This window comes from Rhincodon typus, chromosome 14 (genome assembly GCF_021869965.1).
Source record: "Rhincodon typus isolate 14 chromosome 14, sRhiTyp1.1, whole genome shotgun sequence".
NCBI lineage: Eukaryota > Metazoa > Chordata > Chondrichthyes > Orectolobiformes > Rhincodontidae > Rhincodon > Rhincodon typus.
In genome coordinates, this window is record NC_063345.1 from 44,502 (window position 1) to 61,222 (window position 16,721).

Consider the following 16,721-nt stretch of genomic DNA (forward strand, 5'->3'; position numbering starts at 1 on the left):
CGGTTTTTGTTTCTGGTGTTTCTTGTAAGGGGCATGGAGTAAGACAGTCAGTCTTGCTACTTCATGAAGATTTTGATCATCTTACATAGGGAAACACTTACAAATGGAGGCACTTCAGAAAAGATTCAAGGCTACTTTCTGGAAAGGGTTACATTAGGAAAGGTTTGCGTGTATCTTTTTAAATACCATAAGCTGATAGAATATGCAGTGGGTGCTAATTTTCTAAGATTCCCTAGATTGAGGTTGCAGACATTTCATCACCCTGCTAGGTAACATCGTCAGCGCGCCTCCAGTGAAGCATTGGTGTTCTGTCCCACTTGTTATTTATATGCCTCGGTTTTGTCTTTCAGTGGTTTGTATGTCAGGTCCGGTTCAATGTGTTTGTTGATGGAGCTCCGGTTGGAATGCCAGGCCTCCAGGAATTCCCTGGCATGTCTCAGTTTCGCTCATGCTACTATAGGACAACACATCCATTCGAATTCATGTCCTTCTTTGTCTGTGTGTATTGAGAGCAGCGAGAACTGGTCATGTCTCTTCCAGTTCGGCCTACGTAATGTTTATCACAGTCTTTGCATGGTATTTTGTACATTACGTTACTTTTATTGGTTGTGGGTATGGGATCCTTTACGTTCATCTCACAGGGAGGTTGTTGGTTTATGATCTACCCTGTTACCTAGGGGTAGTAGTCATCTTGTGGTCACCTCTGATATGCCCCTGATGTACGGTAGGGTGACTAGTGTGTCTGGCCGTGTTGTGGTCTGTTGCAGAGGTAACGGCAGATTGTGCTTTTTGGGTATCCATTCCTTTTAGAAACTCCGTATAAAAGTGCTCCTGTTCTGCTTTGCGCAATTGCAGGTTGCTGAAATGTGCTGTGGTCCATTTGAATAATGTCCTGATGCAGCTCCTGTACAACCACCTTACAACAGCTGACAAATGTAAAAGATGCCAAACCCACAACCAATAAAACTAATGTAATATACAAAATACCATGCAAGGACTGTGAGAAACACTACATAGACCAAACTGGAAGAAAACTGACAATAAGGATACACTAAAACCAACTAGCCACCAAGCGACACGACCAGTTCTCACTGGTTTCAATACACGCTGACAAAAAAGGACATCAATCCGACTGGGACAACACATCCATAATAGCACAAGCCAAACAACGACATGCCAGGGAATTCCTGGAGGCCTGGCATTCCAACAGAAACTCCAACAAACATTGCATATCGGGTCTAATTCAAACCACTGAAAAACAGAACAGGAAGTAATACCACCACCCCAGCAAACTGAGGCATAAAAATAACAAGCAGGACAGAATACCAACGCTTCACTGGAGGCGCACTGACGATGTTACCTAGCAGGGTAACGAATCATCTGCAACCAAACACATTGGCTCAGGGGGCAAGTCTACAAACACATCAGAGCTACAAATCTTCTCAAAAAACTTTCAATTCCCTAGATTATAGAAAGGTTCCATGAGACTTAAGTTGCAAATATCTCCCCTCTTAGGAGGAGCAAAATAACTGTAAGCCAGTTAGCTTTACACTCAATGGTACTAGAATTAATCATTAAGGAGTTTAAAACTGCTAACTTAGAGAACTCCAAGATAATCAGGAATAGCCAGAATCATTTTGTGAAAGAAATCATATTTAGTTAATTTATTGGGAGTTCTTTGAAGGAGTAACACACACTATGGATACGGCGGACATACGCCTTTGCTTACTTGGGTCATACCACTTTTCTTTCCCCCCTAATCTTGTCAATGCAAAACACAGAACTATAGAATGCCAAGATACAGAGGGATCCAAGTGCATAAATCAAAGCAGCCAACTGACCGCAACCCTCCCCCTCACTTTTGATGGTGTGCATTGTTCACAATAAGCTTTGCTTGCAAACACTGAATTGGAGCCATGAGTGTTTTTACTGGTGGTTACTAGTTTTACAAAGAACAATCACAGTGATTTTGGTCGTGGGAAAGCCCTTCAGTTGCAAGATAATTCTGGGAATTAAAAAAAAAAAGACTGCAATCCAAGGCTCTTGTGCCAAGGATAGTATCCCTAACCTCTGAGCTAAGAGGCCAGATTGAAGTCCCACGTGTCATAACATCTGAGGAGGTTAATTAGGAAAATATCAACAGACTGCAATCCTTTATTACAAGTGGAATTGATCACAAAAACAAGGATGTTATGCTCCAGTTATTATAGGGCATTGGTAACTCCACACCTCGAATACCACATGCAGTTTTGATCTCCTACTTTAAAGATGGGCAATAAATGCTGGCCCAGTTAGTACTGCCCACATCTCAAGTGAATAAAAAAGGACACAAATGCATTGGAGGCTACTCAGAGGTGGTCTACCCAATTGATATGTGGAATGAACAGGTTGTATTAGGAAGATAGTTTATACTGAATGGTGTTGATTTCACTGGAGTTTACAAGAGCAATGGGTAACTCAATACAAGTATGTAGGATCCTGAATAATCTTGAAGTAATACATATGGAAAGATTTCCACTTGCAGGGGAGTCTAGGAAGCAGTGTTTTAAAATTAAGAATTGCCCTTTGAGAATAGAGGCGAGAATTTTATTCATTCAAGGGTGTGTATTACTGGTTAGGCAAGCAGCACATTGCTGGGGTCTGGACTCATTTTGGCCTGACCAGGAAAGGACAGCAATTTCCTTCCGTAAAGAACTTTACCAGGTGAGCTTTTTTGACAATCAAATGTGGCTTTTTGGTTATCACTACCTTTAATTCCAAATTTTATTGTATTCAAATTTCACCATTTGCCATGGCAGGATCAAACCTGGGTCCTCAGAGCATTACCTGGGTCTCCGGATTAATAGTCTAGTAAAAATACCACTAAGCCATCATCTGCACTCATGAAGGCGGAGGCCATGAAGATCTGAGGTGTAAGCAGTGACCTCTGTTGGGCAATGAAATCAAAGGTTATCAGGAGTAGTTAGGGATGTGTAACTTGTAAGAAACATATCAGCGTTCATTTTATGCAGTGCAGGTTACGAGTATCTGAACAGCTTACTTCTGCTCCTAATTTGTAAACTGGTATTTTAGGTATTGCAGGCAAGTTATTAAAGTCACAATCAATCAGCCATGATCTTACTGAATGGCCAAGGAGCCATAACGGGTCTAATGGCAGACTCATGGCCCTATTTCGTGTCATTATTTTCCTCCACTCCTAAGTCGGAGAGCTAACGCCACAGTTGACAGGCTAAATAACCAATTAAAATTTCCTTCAAATTACAAACTATTTGCATACCGATGCTGCCACTGATTTCCAGTTGTCAATTTTCTTTTAACAGCAGCAAGTCAGTAAATGTTTTATTTTAGATGTCACAATTAAGAAACATATACAATCTGCCTACATCATTCTACTAATAATCTCAGACCATTACTTAGCTCTATCATGCAAAACGTCTTGCGGATTACAGATGGATACCGTGCAATTTTACTAAAGAGAAAGAATCAAAATTGCATCGCGATCCACCCGACAACAGCAAGACGATAGGAGAAAAGAATAAGGGATTTGACATTTTAGTCCATATGTCGTCAAGTCCTTTCTTCCTCCACAGGCCGGGACAAGTGCAATACTGTTAACACAAGACCCAGTAATGCAACAAATCCCCACCCATGCAGAAACCAGCCTGCATTGCTCAAATATATTGGAAGTACCACTCGTTGTCTATTTCACACATGCAGCTCTTCAGAAATCCACCGCTACTGTCAGTTTTGCATGGATTTGCACAGCATCAGGTACTTGCCAGCTGAATGCAAACCTGCAAAACTAACTGTAAACAGTAACCCATGAAGACTTCCATGTTTCCACCACTTTGAGGCCTTTCATTGTAAATTTGTCTAGCATGACTGTAAGTGCTCATGTTACAGTAGATTTTATACACTACTACCTGCACTATGAGCACTTTGGTATTGCATGGACAGCTAGATATACCCTGCAGATATTCAGAAAACATATTAAAAAGGAGGGCATCTGAAGATTTCTCATTAAGCAGATAAAGCAACAGCAGCCAAGGCAAATGTCAAGCAGCAGTACAGTTCCCTACTAGTTTTGCATAGATTTGCACAGGTCACTTCTTCCTGTAATACAAAACTGCAAAACTGGCAGAAAGTTGCAGGACTGGTCATTGATGCAAAAGCAACTAAAGCACATTTGAGACACTTTGTACATTCTCTTGCAGAATATACAGGTCACCTTCAAATCAAAGTTAGCATCTTTGATTTAATGTTTCTAAAGCAAAGATTTGGTTAGACTGGTTATATTAAATGTTGCTGCCCTTTAATTGTCCTAATCATTTTCAATGTATTTGAATATGAGACAGCATTATATGCAGTAACCATTTAACATGATATTCCCTTTTGGGAATTTCCAATTTTCTGTACCTCAAGTCATTCATGATCTCAGCACATTATGCCAAGAATTCATCCAATCCTTACCAACATAAAGCACAAAATAGGAGTCTAGCAACCTTGAAAGACCGGTGGTAGTCCATCACCACTTCCCACAGACACGCCTGCTTTTTATTTTCCCTTTTCAGGTAATGATCGAATTTCCTTTTGAAAGCCTCCACTGATGGTTAGAAAGACGAAGTCACACTTGCCTACCACAACTCAAAATCGTTAAGTCGTGGGACAATGGATTAATTCAAAGTAGGGATCCCACAGTATTCATGCAGCTTTTATGATACAGTCCAGTGCTATAGTATCTTAATAGTAAAGGCTATTTACAGACTGCAATAATGAAATGCTATAACAGCACACTCTCATGCTCAATAAACTGCAGAAACATAGCATTTTGGCCTTTCAAATCTAATCACTTCACTTCAAACCAAAGTGTCAAGTAGCTTACAGAATAAGACACAAGCAAAATAAAAATTACAAACAATGAGTGTGCTAACTTGTCAACTGGAATTTAGTTTACACCCTGTAACATGTCAAGTGTGATTACCAGGCTGACCGTGTAGCATCCTGTGCCAGAAGGAGCACTTAGGGCAGTAGATTCAAAGCTATATCACTAACTGCACTAGATGCACCTTAACACAAGGGGTACGTTAGCAAACTGCATGCACAGGCTTGCAAAGCAATTAACACAGCAGTGCAGTGTTAGGATGGGGTTGAGGCCTGGGATGACTGCAGTTAAAACATATCTGCCAAAGTAATGCAAGAAGTGCTTACACTGCAGTAGATGCACTCTGCTACCTGCACTGTAAGCACTTTTGCACAACTTGACCCAATCCAGTGCAGGGTTGCTTTCTTCACATTTAACACCCATTCAACAAATCTTCAAAGCGATGCTCCCTTTTCTATGTTCATGCCTGCTGGGATAAATAAAAAAAAAATCAAGCACCAACCAATGATTAAATAAATTGATACAATTGCTTTAATAGATGAACTGCATTCGACACAATAATCCAAATTCAAAACAAGACCACTTGAAATGTTTTGCAATTACATTTTAAAGATTAAATCTTACCCAAATAATCTAATCCCAATCGATACAAGTGACTGACATTCAGAGAGGATGGTCTGGACTTTACAGCCTCACAACCACACGTGTTTAATGATCAACTGAGGTGGAAGACTGTATGGCTCCGAATCCACTTTATGAAACACTTAAATCCTGACAACTCAAATGAGGCACTGCGTCAAGTCATAGAAACATTCAGAGGCTAGAATACATATGGTCACTGGGCTCATAATGTACAGACCGGGAATAATATTCTAAATAAGGCGAATTCAAATCCCTTCAAGGTATTTTGAGAATTTGAAATCAAATTTTATTTACAACTGGAACTAAAGAACCAATCTCAGTAAAAGCAACAATAAATGTCCCCAAGGAAAGCAACGTGAAGTCCATGTTGTCTGACCGGTGAGTCCAGTTCTACTGCTACTACTCTCTGAAGTAGCTTAACAGGGCAATTACAGATGACAGTATCATCCTAGGAACAGCACAGAGGCTAAATTCCAGAGTTTTAAATACATCCTTTTTTGGTTCGAGCTGGGAGGTAGCTGTTGCCATTACCAGGGGCTGGTCATATTAACTGGCTAGCAATGTTATTTCATTAGGAGGTTTGGTTATATTCAATTTAAAACAAATATTCCCCACAGAATTAAAGAATGGTTACAAGACCGGAGCTATTGGATGAAACCGTTCTTTCACAACGGGGAATGGACCTCTGCATAAGCACCCGGTGGTAGTCCATCACTGCTTCCCATAGACACGCCTGCTTTTTATTTTCCCTTTTCAGGTAATGATCAAATTTCCTTTCAAAAGCCTCCACTGAATCGGATTCCACCACACACACGGGCAGCACATTCAAGATCCCAAGCATTCACTGCGCTCACATCATAATATTATCATTGTTGTTGTTTTGACCAATTATACTAAATACATGCCAAGTTTTTGATCTTCCACCAACGAGAACAGTTTCTCCCCTAGATCGTGTAGGAACTCATATGTTTGAAGACCTTGATCAAATCTCATCATAACCTTCTTCAAGGGAACCAACTTAGCTTATCAACAAAACTAACTCCTCCATTTCCTTGGCCCCAAAATGGGAGACAATGGGCTAGTGGTATTATCACTGGACTGTTAATCCAGAAACCCAGGTAACGTTCTGGGGACCTGGGTTCAAATCCCACCAGGGCAACTGGTGGAATTTAAATTCAATAAATATCTGGAATTAAGAATCTAATGATGACCATGAATCCGGTTGTCAGGAAAAACCCATCCAGTTCCCTATGACCTTTAGGAAAGGAAACTGCCACCCTTACCTGGTCTGGCCTACACGTGAATCCAGACCCACAGCAATGGGGCTGGCCTAGTCAGCGACGCCCTCATCCCATGAGGGAATAAATGAAAATGCTTATGAATTTTTTGCAACCCCTCGTAATGCCCAATTGCATCAAAGCAAAAACCTGCAAAAGAAATCCAGCTGATGAAACCATCCATTTTCACCAAGATTCAGTAAGGATTCTACCCCATTGGGAGGATCTCAGATCATAGACTGCCTACAGTGTGGAAACAGGCCCTTTGTCCCAAAAGGTCCACACCGACCCTCCGAGCATCCCACCCATCCCTGAACACTACGGGCAATTTAGCATGGCCAATCCACCTAGCCTGCACATCTTTTGACTGTGGGAGGCAACCCACGCAGACACGGGGAGAACATGCTAACTCCACACAGGCAGTCACCCGAGGGTGGAATCGAACCTGGGTCCCTGGTGCTGTGAGGCTACAGAGCTAACCAATGAGCCACCGTGCCGCCCATTCTCCTTCCCACATCAGAAAGCAGGCTCTCCCTTACACTTACATGCCCCGTGCACACTGAGGGGGACAGGGTGCATGTGTACGAGAAAACAGGCACTGTGGTGGTGGGGATGGCCCCATACAAGCCAGAGACAACTGGAGAGCGAGCGCAACTGCCAGCAAGGGCATGTTCAAGCGAGACAGAACAGGTGCGTGAGCAAGCAAGAGACAGAGAGCAAGGGTGTGAACATGCAAGGAAGAGACAGAACGCTGTTGACTGGTTAGCAAGGTTAGTTCACACGGAATATAGGCTAACCATTTGGATAAAAAATTGGCTCAAACAGAGGGGAGTGGTGGAGGGTTGCTTTCCGGACTGGAGGCCAATGACCAGTGGTGTGGAGCGGTGCTGGGTCCACTGCTTTTCCTCATTTGTATAAATGATCTAGATGTGAACATAGGAAGGATGGTTAGTAAGTCTGCAGATGATATCAAAACTGGTCGTGTAGTGGACAGCAAAGGTGGTTACTTCAGAGTACAACAGGACTTTGACCCAATGGGCAAATGAGCTAGAGTGGCAAATGCAGTTTAATTTAGATAAACATGACGTGCTGCATTTTAGTAAGGCAAATTAGGGCAGGACTTATACATTCAATGGTAAAGTCCTGGAGATTGTTGCTGAACAATCAGACATAGGGATGCAGGTGTATTGTTTCTTGAAAGTGGAGTTGCAGGTAGACAGGATGGTGAAGGCAGCATTTGGCATGCTTGCCTTCATTGGTCAGTGCATTGAGTATTGGAGTTGGGATGTCATGTTGCAGCTGTATAGGACATTGGTGAGGCCACTTTTAGAATACAGTGTTCAATTCTGGTCTCCCTGCTACAGGAAAGATGTTGTTAAACTTGAAAGGGTTCAGAAAAGATTTACAAGGATGTTGCTAGAGTTGGAGGTTTGAGCTATAGGGAAGAGGCTGAATAGGCTGGGGCTAAGAGGCTGACGGGTGACCTTAGAGGATTATAAAATCATGAGGGGCATAGATAGAGGGAATAGCCAAGGTCTTTTCCCTAGGATGGGTCAGTCCAAACTAGGGGCATAGCTTTAAGGTGAGAGGGGAAGCCCATAAAGGGACCCAAGGGCAACCTTTTCATGCAGAGGATGGTGCATGTATAGAAAGTGCTGCCAGAAGTAGTGGTGGAGGCTAGTGCAATAACAACATTTAAAAGGCATCTGGATGGATACACGAATAGGAAGAGTTTAAGAGGGATACGTGCCACATGTTGGTAAACGGGACAAGGTGAATTTAGGATATCTGGTCAACATGGACGGCTTGGACTGAAGGGTCTGTTTCTGTGCTGTACATCTATATTGACTCTATGACCCAGCTTTTACCAGCGAAGGTATAGAGTTTAAGAGCAGGGAGGTGATGCTGGAATTGCATTTAAAAAATTGGTTTGGTCACGACTAGGGTATTGTGGGCGGTTCCGCAATCCACATTATATGAGGAATGTGAATGCACTGGAAAGGGTGCAGAGGAGATTTACCAAACGTTGCCTAGGCTGCAGAGTTTTGGTTACGAAGAACGGTTGGATAGACTGGGGCTGTTTTCTTTGGAGCAAAGGACATTGAGCGGGATTGTGGGGGTGGGGGATATGACTGAAATGTATAAAATGCAGTGGCATAGAAAGGATAGAAGAAATGCTCCGGCTGCGGAATCAAAGACCACAGGGCATAGATTTAAGCTAAGTGGCAGGAGGTCTAGAGGGGATGAGGAAAAAGCATTTTCACCCAGAGGGCAGTGGGAGGCAGGAACCGCCCCCCCCCTAAATTATTAGTCGTATTTAGATGTACACTTGTGATGTCAAGGCATACAAGGCACTGGCTGGAAAATAGTATTAGTATAGTTAGGTGGTTGTTTTTGGCCAGCAGAGATTTGATGGGCCAAAAGGCATTTTTCTGTATTGAGGATTCTTTGACTTTTGCGGGTGAACTCAGAAGAGAGCACAATTTTAAAACAAGTGGTCATCCTAATAGGACAAGACGTTATGAGGAATCTTTTCTGATGGGTGGGCAATTCTGAAACTCTCCATCAAGTGCGGGAAGAGGCCAGGTCATTGAATACTTGAATTTTTGTTAGGTAGACAGGTATAAGGTTATCGGCACGGAGGGGGAACGTGAAATTTGAAACAGATCAACTATGATGTTCCTAAATTACAAAGCAGGTTTGAATGGTCTCATTGTGCTAATTTGTTTTGCCTTGGCTGACCTGTTACCCCACTCCCATCATTCGTTCCACCGAACACGCTCCAACTAGACGGTACATATACTGCAAATTGACGTTTTGCTGACAAATCCGCGCGCCTGTAAACTCTGGATAAGGACAATGGCAATCCGCCAGACATGGGCACCCAGCTGGGGTGCGCGCTCTGGCTCAGGGAGCGTGGTCACGCGCTCCGTACCTAGGCAGACGCGCGCGCTCCTGCACTCAGGCCGCCATCTTTTTTGAATTAAGTTTTTAGATCCCGACGGCCCACGCGGCCTCAGCACATGCGCACTGCCTCCACCTCGCTGCAGGCCTAGAGCCTCCAGTCGCGCCATGTGCTCACTCCGAGCCCGAGACACCGGTCCGGGATCAAAGCCTATTCCTGACTCCAGATCACCCGCTCACAGTCAGAACGGCCCTCCATCCTACCCAACACCGGCCTGAGTCCCCCCCGCCTCCGCTCTCAGCCCAGCCCCATTCCCCGATGAAGAAACACCCACTGTCCATCTCTCCACAAACCCGATAAGCCGCTCACCGTCTCCCCGATGGTTCCAGGTGGCAGATACTGGCGGCAGAGAAAGAGGAAATTATTCGCCGGGAGGCGCTCCCTGACGGTGCACTGGCAGCGGTAATCTCGGCAACAGACAGTAACCGACCCACGGGGAGATGGACTCCGTGTCCCGGGCGGGGATTAAAGCGGCACTGCTGACTGCAATTACCTTCATCGACATAACCCGGGAATCCGGCCAAAGAACCCGTTCACCCAGCTCCCCTCACACCGACTACCGCTGGCCCGGCTTTCCGAAAGTGGCGCGAAGAGCGGCCCATGTGACCAGCCCCGGCTGGCCCCGCCCCTCACCATTGTGGTCCCGCCCCCTAATCAGCATATCCCCGCCCTCTTTGCCGCCATAGCCCCGCCCCTGAGCGGGTCTGCTCTTTTCCGAAACATCGGCGGATGATGGAAATCAGAAACAAAAAACAGAAATTGCTGGAAAAACTCAGCAGGTCTGGCAGCATCTGTGGCGAGAAATCGCTGCCAAACTTGCTGAGATTTTTCCAGCAATTTCTGTCTTTGCATCTGCTCTTCTAACCGCGGACTCCGAATGTATCTTTGTCCGAAGCTTTATTTTCTGTGAAGGATCCTCACTGCAGAGCTGTCTTCTTCAATGATACCGGATTTGAAATTGAAAAGCTATAAATATTTTCTGGAATAGTACAGCGGGAAAGATCCGGACTGTATCCCCAGCCCAAGTCAGAGCTAAACCCTAAATAGGGAGCGGAGCTATTCATTCCTATAGGACAATTCAGGGTGCCCACAGAGGACCGGCATCCTTACTGAACCTAATTTCACTCACTGGGCTACAGAAAACGTTACTTTCCCAAGTTAAACAAACATACGAGGATAACAGTACAAATCCCAAATCGGTGCCCCATTAATAAGTAAGCATTCTCTTCGTACAATCTTCGGAGGAGAAACAAGCCGCAATTGGGCACCTCACCTGCTATTTCCAGCCACTGTCAGCTGCTGTTTAAAGCATGCTCAGCGTTATCATTCTATAATTATTCATACACAATTATTAGAAGTATAATAATCAGGAAATTGAAAATAAGAATCTCTTAATAACTTTTTTTTTCTGGAGCAGGTGAGACTTGAACCGTGGCCTCCTGGTCCAGGATATTACCGTTGAGCCACAACAGCCCTCATCAATCGTTTTTATAAGCATTCCACAACCTAAGTTCTTCTGTTGGTCAGTATAAAATACTGATAATTTAAATTATTGCAATAAAAGTAATTAATTCTAGCAATTGGTTCTAAAACGTCTTGTATTTTATGTAAATTAGAAAATTTTAAACTAGAAATGGCAATATAGAGAAAGGCAAGACAACACATTGGCAACAAAGTAGGATTTTAAATTGTCTTTTCAAAATTAGATGTGTGCAAATTTGTAATGTTTATTCAATTAAAAGCATTGGGAGCAGCAAAAGGCTATTTGGTCCTTCAAGGGCTTTTTCATTGAGGCGAAGAAGTATGAGAGGTGACTTGATAGAGGTGTACAAGATGATGAGAGGCATAGATAGAGTGGATAGTCAGAGACTTTTTCCCAGGGTGGAAATGACTATTACGAGGGGGCATAATTTTAAGGTGATTGGAGGAAGGTATAGGGGAGATGTCTGAGGTATGTTCTTCACACAGAAAGTGGTGGGCATGTGGAATGCGCTGCCGGCAGTGGTAGTGGAGTCAGATACTTTAGAGACTTTTAAGCGACTCTTGGATACACACATGGAGGATAGTAAAATGTAGAGTATGCAGGGTAGATTGATCTTAGTAGGATAATAGGTGACCACAACATCGTGGACCGAAGGGCCTGTACTGTGCTGTACTGTTCTATGTTCTTAAGTATGCTCAGTCAACCCAGAAGATCTTGCATCACTGGCCATATAAACTAAGCTTACTGAAGCGATCTACGATACTAGGCTAGGAAATAGGTAAGTAGGAAAGCAGTGGCAGACATTTAAAGGGATATTTCAGAACATTCGCGATAAGTACATTTAAACTATTTAAAAGGAAAAATTCCAAGCAGAATACCTGGTAACTGTAGTCAAGAGAGCCGTAAACTTTAGGAAAAGGCATGTAATTGTGTAAAGATAATTAGCTGGTTAAAAATAAAGGTCACAATTCAAGGAACAGCAGGGAATGACTAAGAAGTTAATCAGGACACATAAATTGGAATATAAGGACACGAGCTAGTAATGTAAAAACAGATGGCAAGAGATCTAACAGGTATCAGAAAAGGAAAACAGTAAATGAAGTGAGTGTTGGTTAATAAAAACAGTATTAATAGTACATATGAAAGAAATGGCAACTGTCTTCGCAAGAAGGGATATAAAGTTTCCCAGTAATACCAGTAAATCTGAAGAAAGAAAAACACTTGAAAATTATAATTAATGGGGAATTGGTCATGCTGAGGGAAGGTTATGCGGGAACTATATAAAACATTGGTCACAGCTAAAGTATTGTGTGCAGTTCTGGAATGCAGGTGAGAGGAAGGAGGCGGTGGTAGCACTGGAGACGGTGGAGAGGAGATTACCAGGATGTTGCCTGAACTGGACAGTGTTAGTTGTGAAGAGAGATTAGGTAGACTGGGGTTGTTTTCCTTGGAGGAGAGGGGACTGAGGGACCTCTTGAGATGTATTAAATTATGCGAGGCATAGATAGGGTAGACAGGAAGGAACATTTCCTCTTGTTAGAGGAATCAATGATCAGGAGGCACAGATTTAAGATAAGGGGCAGAAGAACCACAGCATGTACGGTCTACAAATTAAACGCTTGTAACAGAAGGGAAATAATCTGGTGTTCTTGTTAAATCTTTCCAGAAATGTCAAAGGATTGTGATCAGTATTAACAATTGTCTCTGATGTATTATTTGGAACATAACTGTTAAAATGTTTTAAGGCCATGACCAAACTCAATAACCCTTTTTCAATGGTTGAATATTTGTCTGGTGGATATTGAGATTTTTTAAAAAGTAACCATTTGGCCTTTCAATTTTACAATCATCCTCCCGTAACAACACAGCTCTAACCCCTACATCCTCCTGTAACAACACAGCTCCAACACCCACATCCTCCTGTAATAACACAGCTCCGAATCCTACATCCTCCTGTAACAACACAGCTCTAACATCTACATCCTCCTTTAATGACACAGTTCAAACAACTACATCCCCGTGTAAAAACACAGCTCCAACAACTACATCCTCCTGTAACAACACAGCTCTAACACATACATCCTCCAATAACAACACAGCTCAAACCCCTCATACTCCTGTAACAACACAGCTCCAACACCTACATCCTCCTGTAACAACACAGCTCCAACCACTACATCCTCCTGTAATAACACAGCACCAACACCTACATCCTCCTGTAACAACACAGCTCCAACCCCTACATCCTCCAGTAACAACACAGCTTCAACAATCACATCGTCATGGAACAACACAGCTCCAAAACCTACATCCTCCTGTAACAACATAGCTCCAACACCTACATTTTCCTGTAACAACACAGCTCCAACACCGACATTCTCCTGTAACAGAACATCTCAACCCCTACATCATCCTGGAACAACACAGCTCCAACCTTCACATCCTCCTGTTACGTGACAGCAACGACCCCTACATCCTCCTGGAACAACACAGCTCGAAAACACACATCCTCCTGTAACAATACAGCTCCAACCCCTACATCCTCTGTAACAACACAGTTCTAACCCCTACATCCTCCTGTAACAACGCAGCTCCAACCCCTACAACCTCCTGTAACAACACAGCTTCAACACCCACATCCTCCTGTAACAACACAGCATCAACACTTACAAGCTCCTGCAATAACACAGCTCCAACACATACATCCTCCTGTAACAGCACAGCTCCAACCCGTACATCCTCCTGTAACAGCACAGCTCCAACCCATACATCCTCCTGTAACAACACAGCTCCAACACTACATCCTCCTGTAACAACACAACTCCAACACATATGTCTTGTTATAACAACACAGCTCTAACCCCTACATCCTCCTGTAACAACACAGCTCCAACCCCTACATCCTCCTGTAACAACACAGCTCCAACAAATATGTCCTGTTGTAACAACACACCTCCAACCCCTACATCCTTCTATAATAACACAGCTCCAACCCCTACATCCTCCTGTAACGAGACAGCTCCAACACATATGTCCTGTTGTAACAACACAGCACCAACACATACATCCTCCTGTAACAACACAGCTCCAACACCGACATCCTCCTGTAACAACACAGCTCCAACCGCTACTTCCCCCTGTAACAACACAGCTCCAACCCCCACATCCTCCTGTAACAACACAGCTGGAACACCTACTTTGTCCCGTAACAACACAGCTCCAACCCCTACATCCTCCTGTAAGAACACAGCTCCAACCCCTACATCCTCCTGTAACAACACAGCTCCAACACCTACATATTCCTGGAACAACACATCTCCAACCCCTCCATCCTCCTGGAACAACACAGCTCCAACCCCTACATCCTCCTGTAACAACACAGCTCCAACTACTACATCCTCCTGTAACAACACAGCTCCAACACCTACATTCTCCTGAAACAACACATCTCCAAACCCTACATCCTCCTGGAACAACACAGCTCCAACCCCCACATGCTCCTGTAACATCACAGCTACAACCCCTACATCCTCCTGTAACAGCACAGCTCCAACTCCTACATCCTCCTCTAACAACACTACGCCAACACCTACATCCTCCCGTAACAACACAGCTCCAACCCGTACATTCTCCTGTAACAACACAGCTCCAACCCCTACATCCGCCTGTAACAACACAGCTCCAACCTCTCCATCCTCCTGGAACAACACAGCTCCAAACCACACATCCTCCTGTAACAACACAGCTCCAACACCTACATCCTCCCGTAACAACACAGTTCCAACACCTACATCCTCCTGTAACAACACAGCTCCAACCCCTACATCCTCCTGTAACAACATAGCTCCAACACCTACATTTTCCTGTAACAACACATCTCCAACCCCTACATCCTCCTTCAACAACACAGCTCCAACCGCCACATCCTCCTGTAACAACACAGCCCCAACACATATGTCCTCGTGAAACAACACAGCTCCAACACATACATCCTCCTGTAACAACACAGCTCCAACCCCTACATCCTCCTGTAACAACACAGCTGCAACACATATGTCCTGTTGTAACAACACAGCTCCAAAACATACATCCTCCTCTAACAATACTGCTCCAACCCCTACATCCTCCTGTAACAACACAGCTCTAACCCCTACATCCTCGTGTAATAACGCAGCTCCAACCACTACATCCTCCTGTAACAACACAGCTTCAACACCTACATTCTCCTGTAACAACACAGCTTCAACACTTACATCCTCCTGTAATAACACAGCTCCAACACATACATCCTCCCGTAACAACACATCTCCCACCCCTACATCCTCCCGGAACAACACAGCTCCAACCAGTACATCCTCCTGTAACAACACAGCTCCAACCCCTACATCCTCCTGTAACAACACAGCTCCAACCCCTACATCCTCCTGTAACAACACAGCTCCAACACATATGTCCTGTTGTAACAACACAGCTCCAACCCCTACATCCTCCTGTAACAACACAGCTCCAACCCCTCCATCCTCCTGGAACAACACAGCTCAAAACCACAAATCCTCCTGTAACAACACAGCTCCAACACCTACATGCTCCCGTAACAACACAGTTCCAACCCCTACATCCTCCTGTAACAACATAGCTCCAACACCGACATTTTCCTGTAACAACACATCTCCAACCCCTGTATCCGCCTTGAACAACACAGCTCCAAGCGCCACATCCTCCTGTAACAACACAGCCCCAACACATATGTCCTCGTGGAACAACACAGCTCCAACACATACATCCTCCTGTAACAACACAGCTCCAACCTCTACATCCCCCTGTAACAACACAGCTCCAACACCGACATTCTCCTGTAACAACACATCTCCAACCCCTACATCATCCTGGAACAACACAGCTCCAACCCCTACATCCTCCTGTGACAACACAGCTCCAACTCCTACATCCTCCTCTAACAACACAGCGCCAACACCTACATCCTCCTGTAACAACACAGCTCCAAGCCGTACATTCTCCTGCAACAACACAGCTCCAACACCACATCCTCCTGTAACAACACAGCTCAACCCCTACATCCTCCTGTAACAACACAGCTCCAACACATATGTCCTGTTGTAACAACACAGCTCCAAAACATACATCCTCCTGTAACAATACAGCTCCAACCCCTACAACCTCCTGTAACAACACATCTCCAACCTCCACATCCTCCTGTAACATCACAGCTACAACCCCTGCATCCTCCTGTAACAGCACAGCTCCAACTCCTACATCCTCCTCTAACAACACAGCTCCAACACCTACATTCTGCTGTAACAACACAGCTCTAACACCTACATCCTCCCATAACAACACAGCTCCAACCCCGACATCCACCTGTAACAACACCGTTCCAACCCCTACATCCTCCTGTAACAACACTGCTCCAACACATATGTCCTGTTGTAACAACACAGCTCCAACCCCGAC

General features: G+C 44.2%; 1 long non-coding RNA gene across 1 annotated transcript; it reads right to left on the reverse strand.

Moving 5' to 3' along the window:
* Window positions 1–1,640: 1,640 nt before the first annotated feature.
* LOC125484891 lies at window positions 1,641–10,384 on the reverse strand. The gene is made up of 2 exons (XR_007263694.1): window positions 10,076–10,384; window positions 1,641–5,348 (listed from the first exon to the last, which is right to left on the reverse strand). It is a non-coding gene; the product is annotated as an uncharacterized LOC125484891 (long non-coding RNA).
* Between the last annotated feature and the right edge of the window lie 6,337 nt (window positions 10,385–16,721).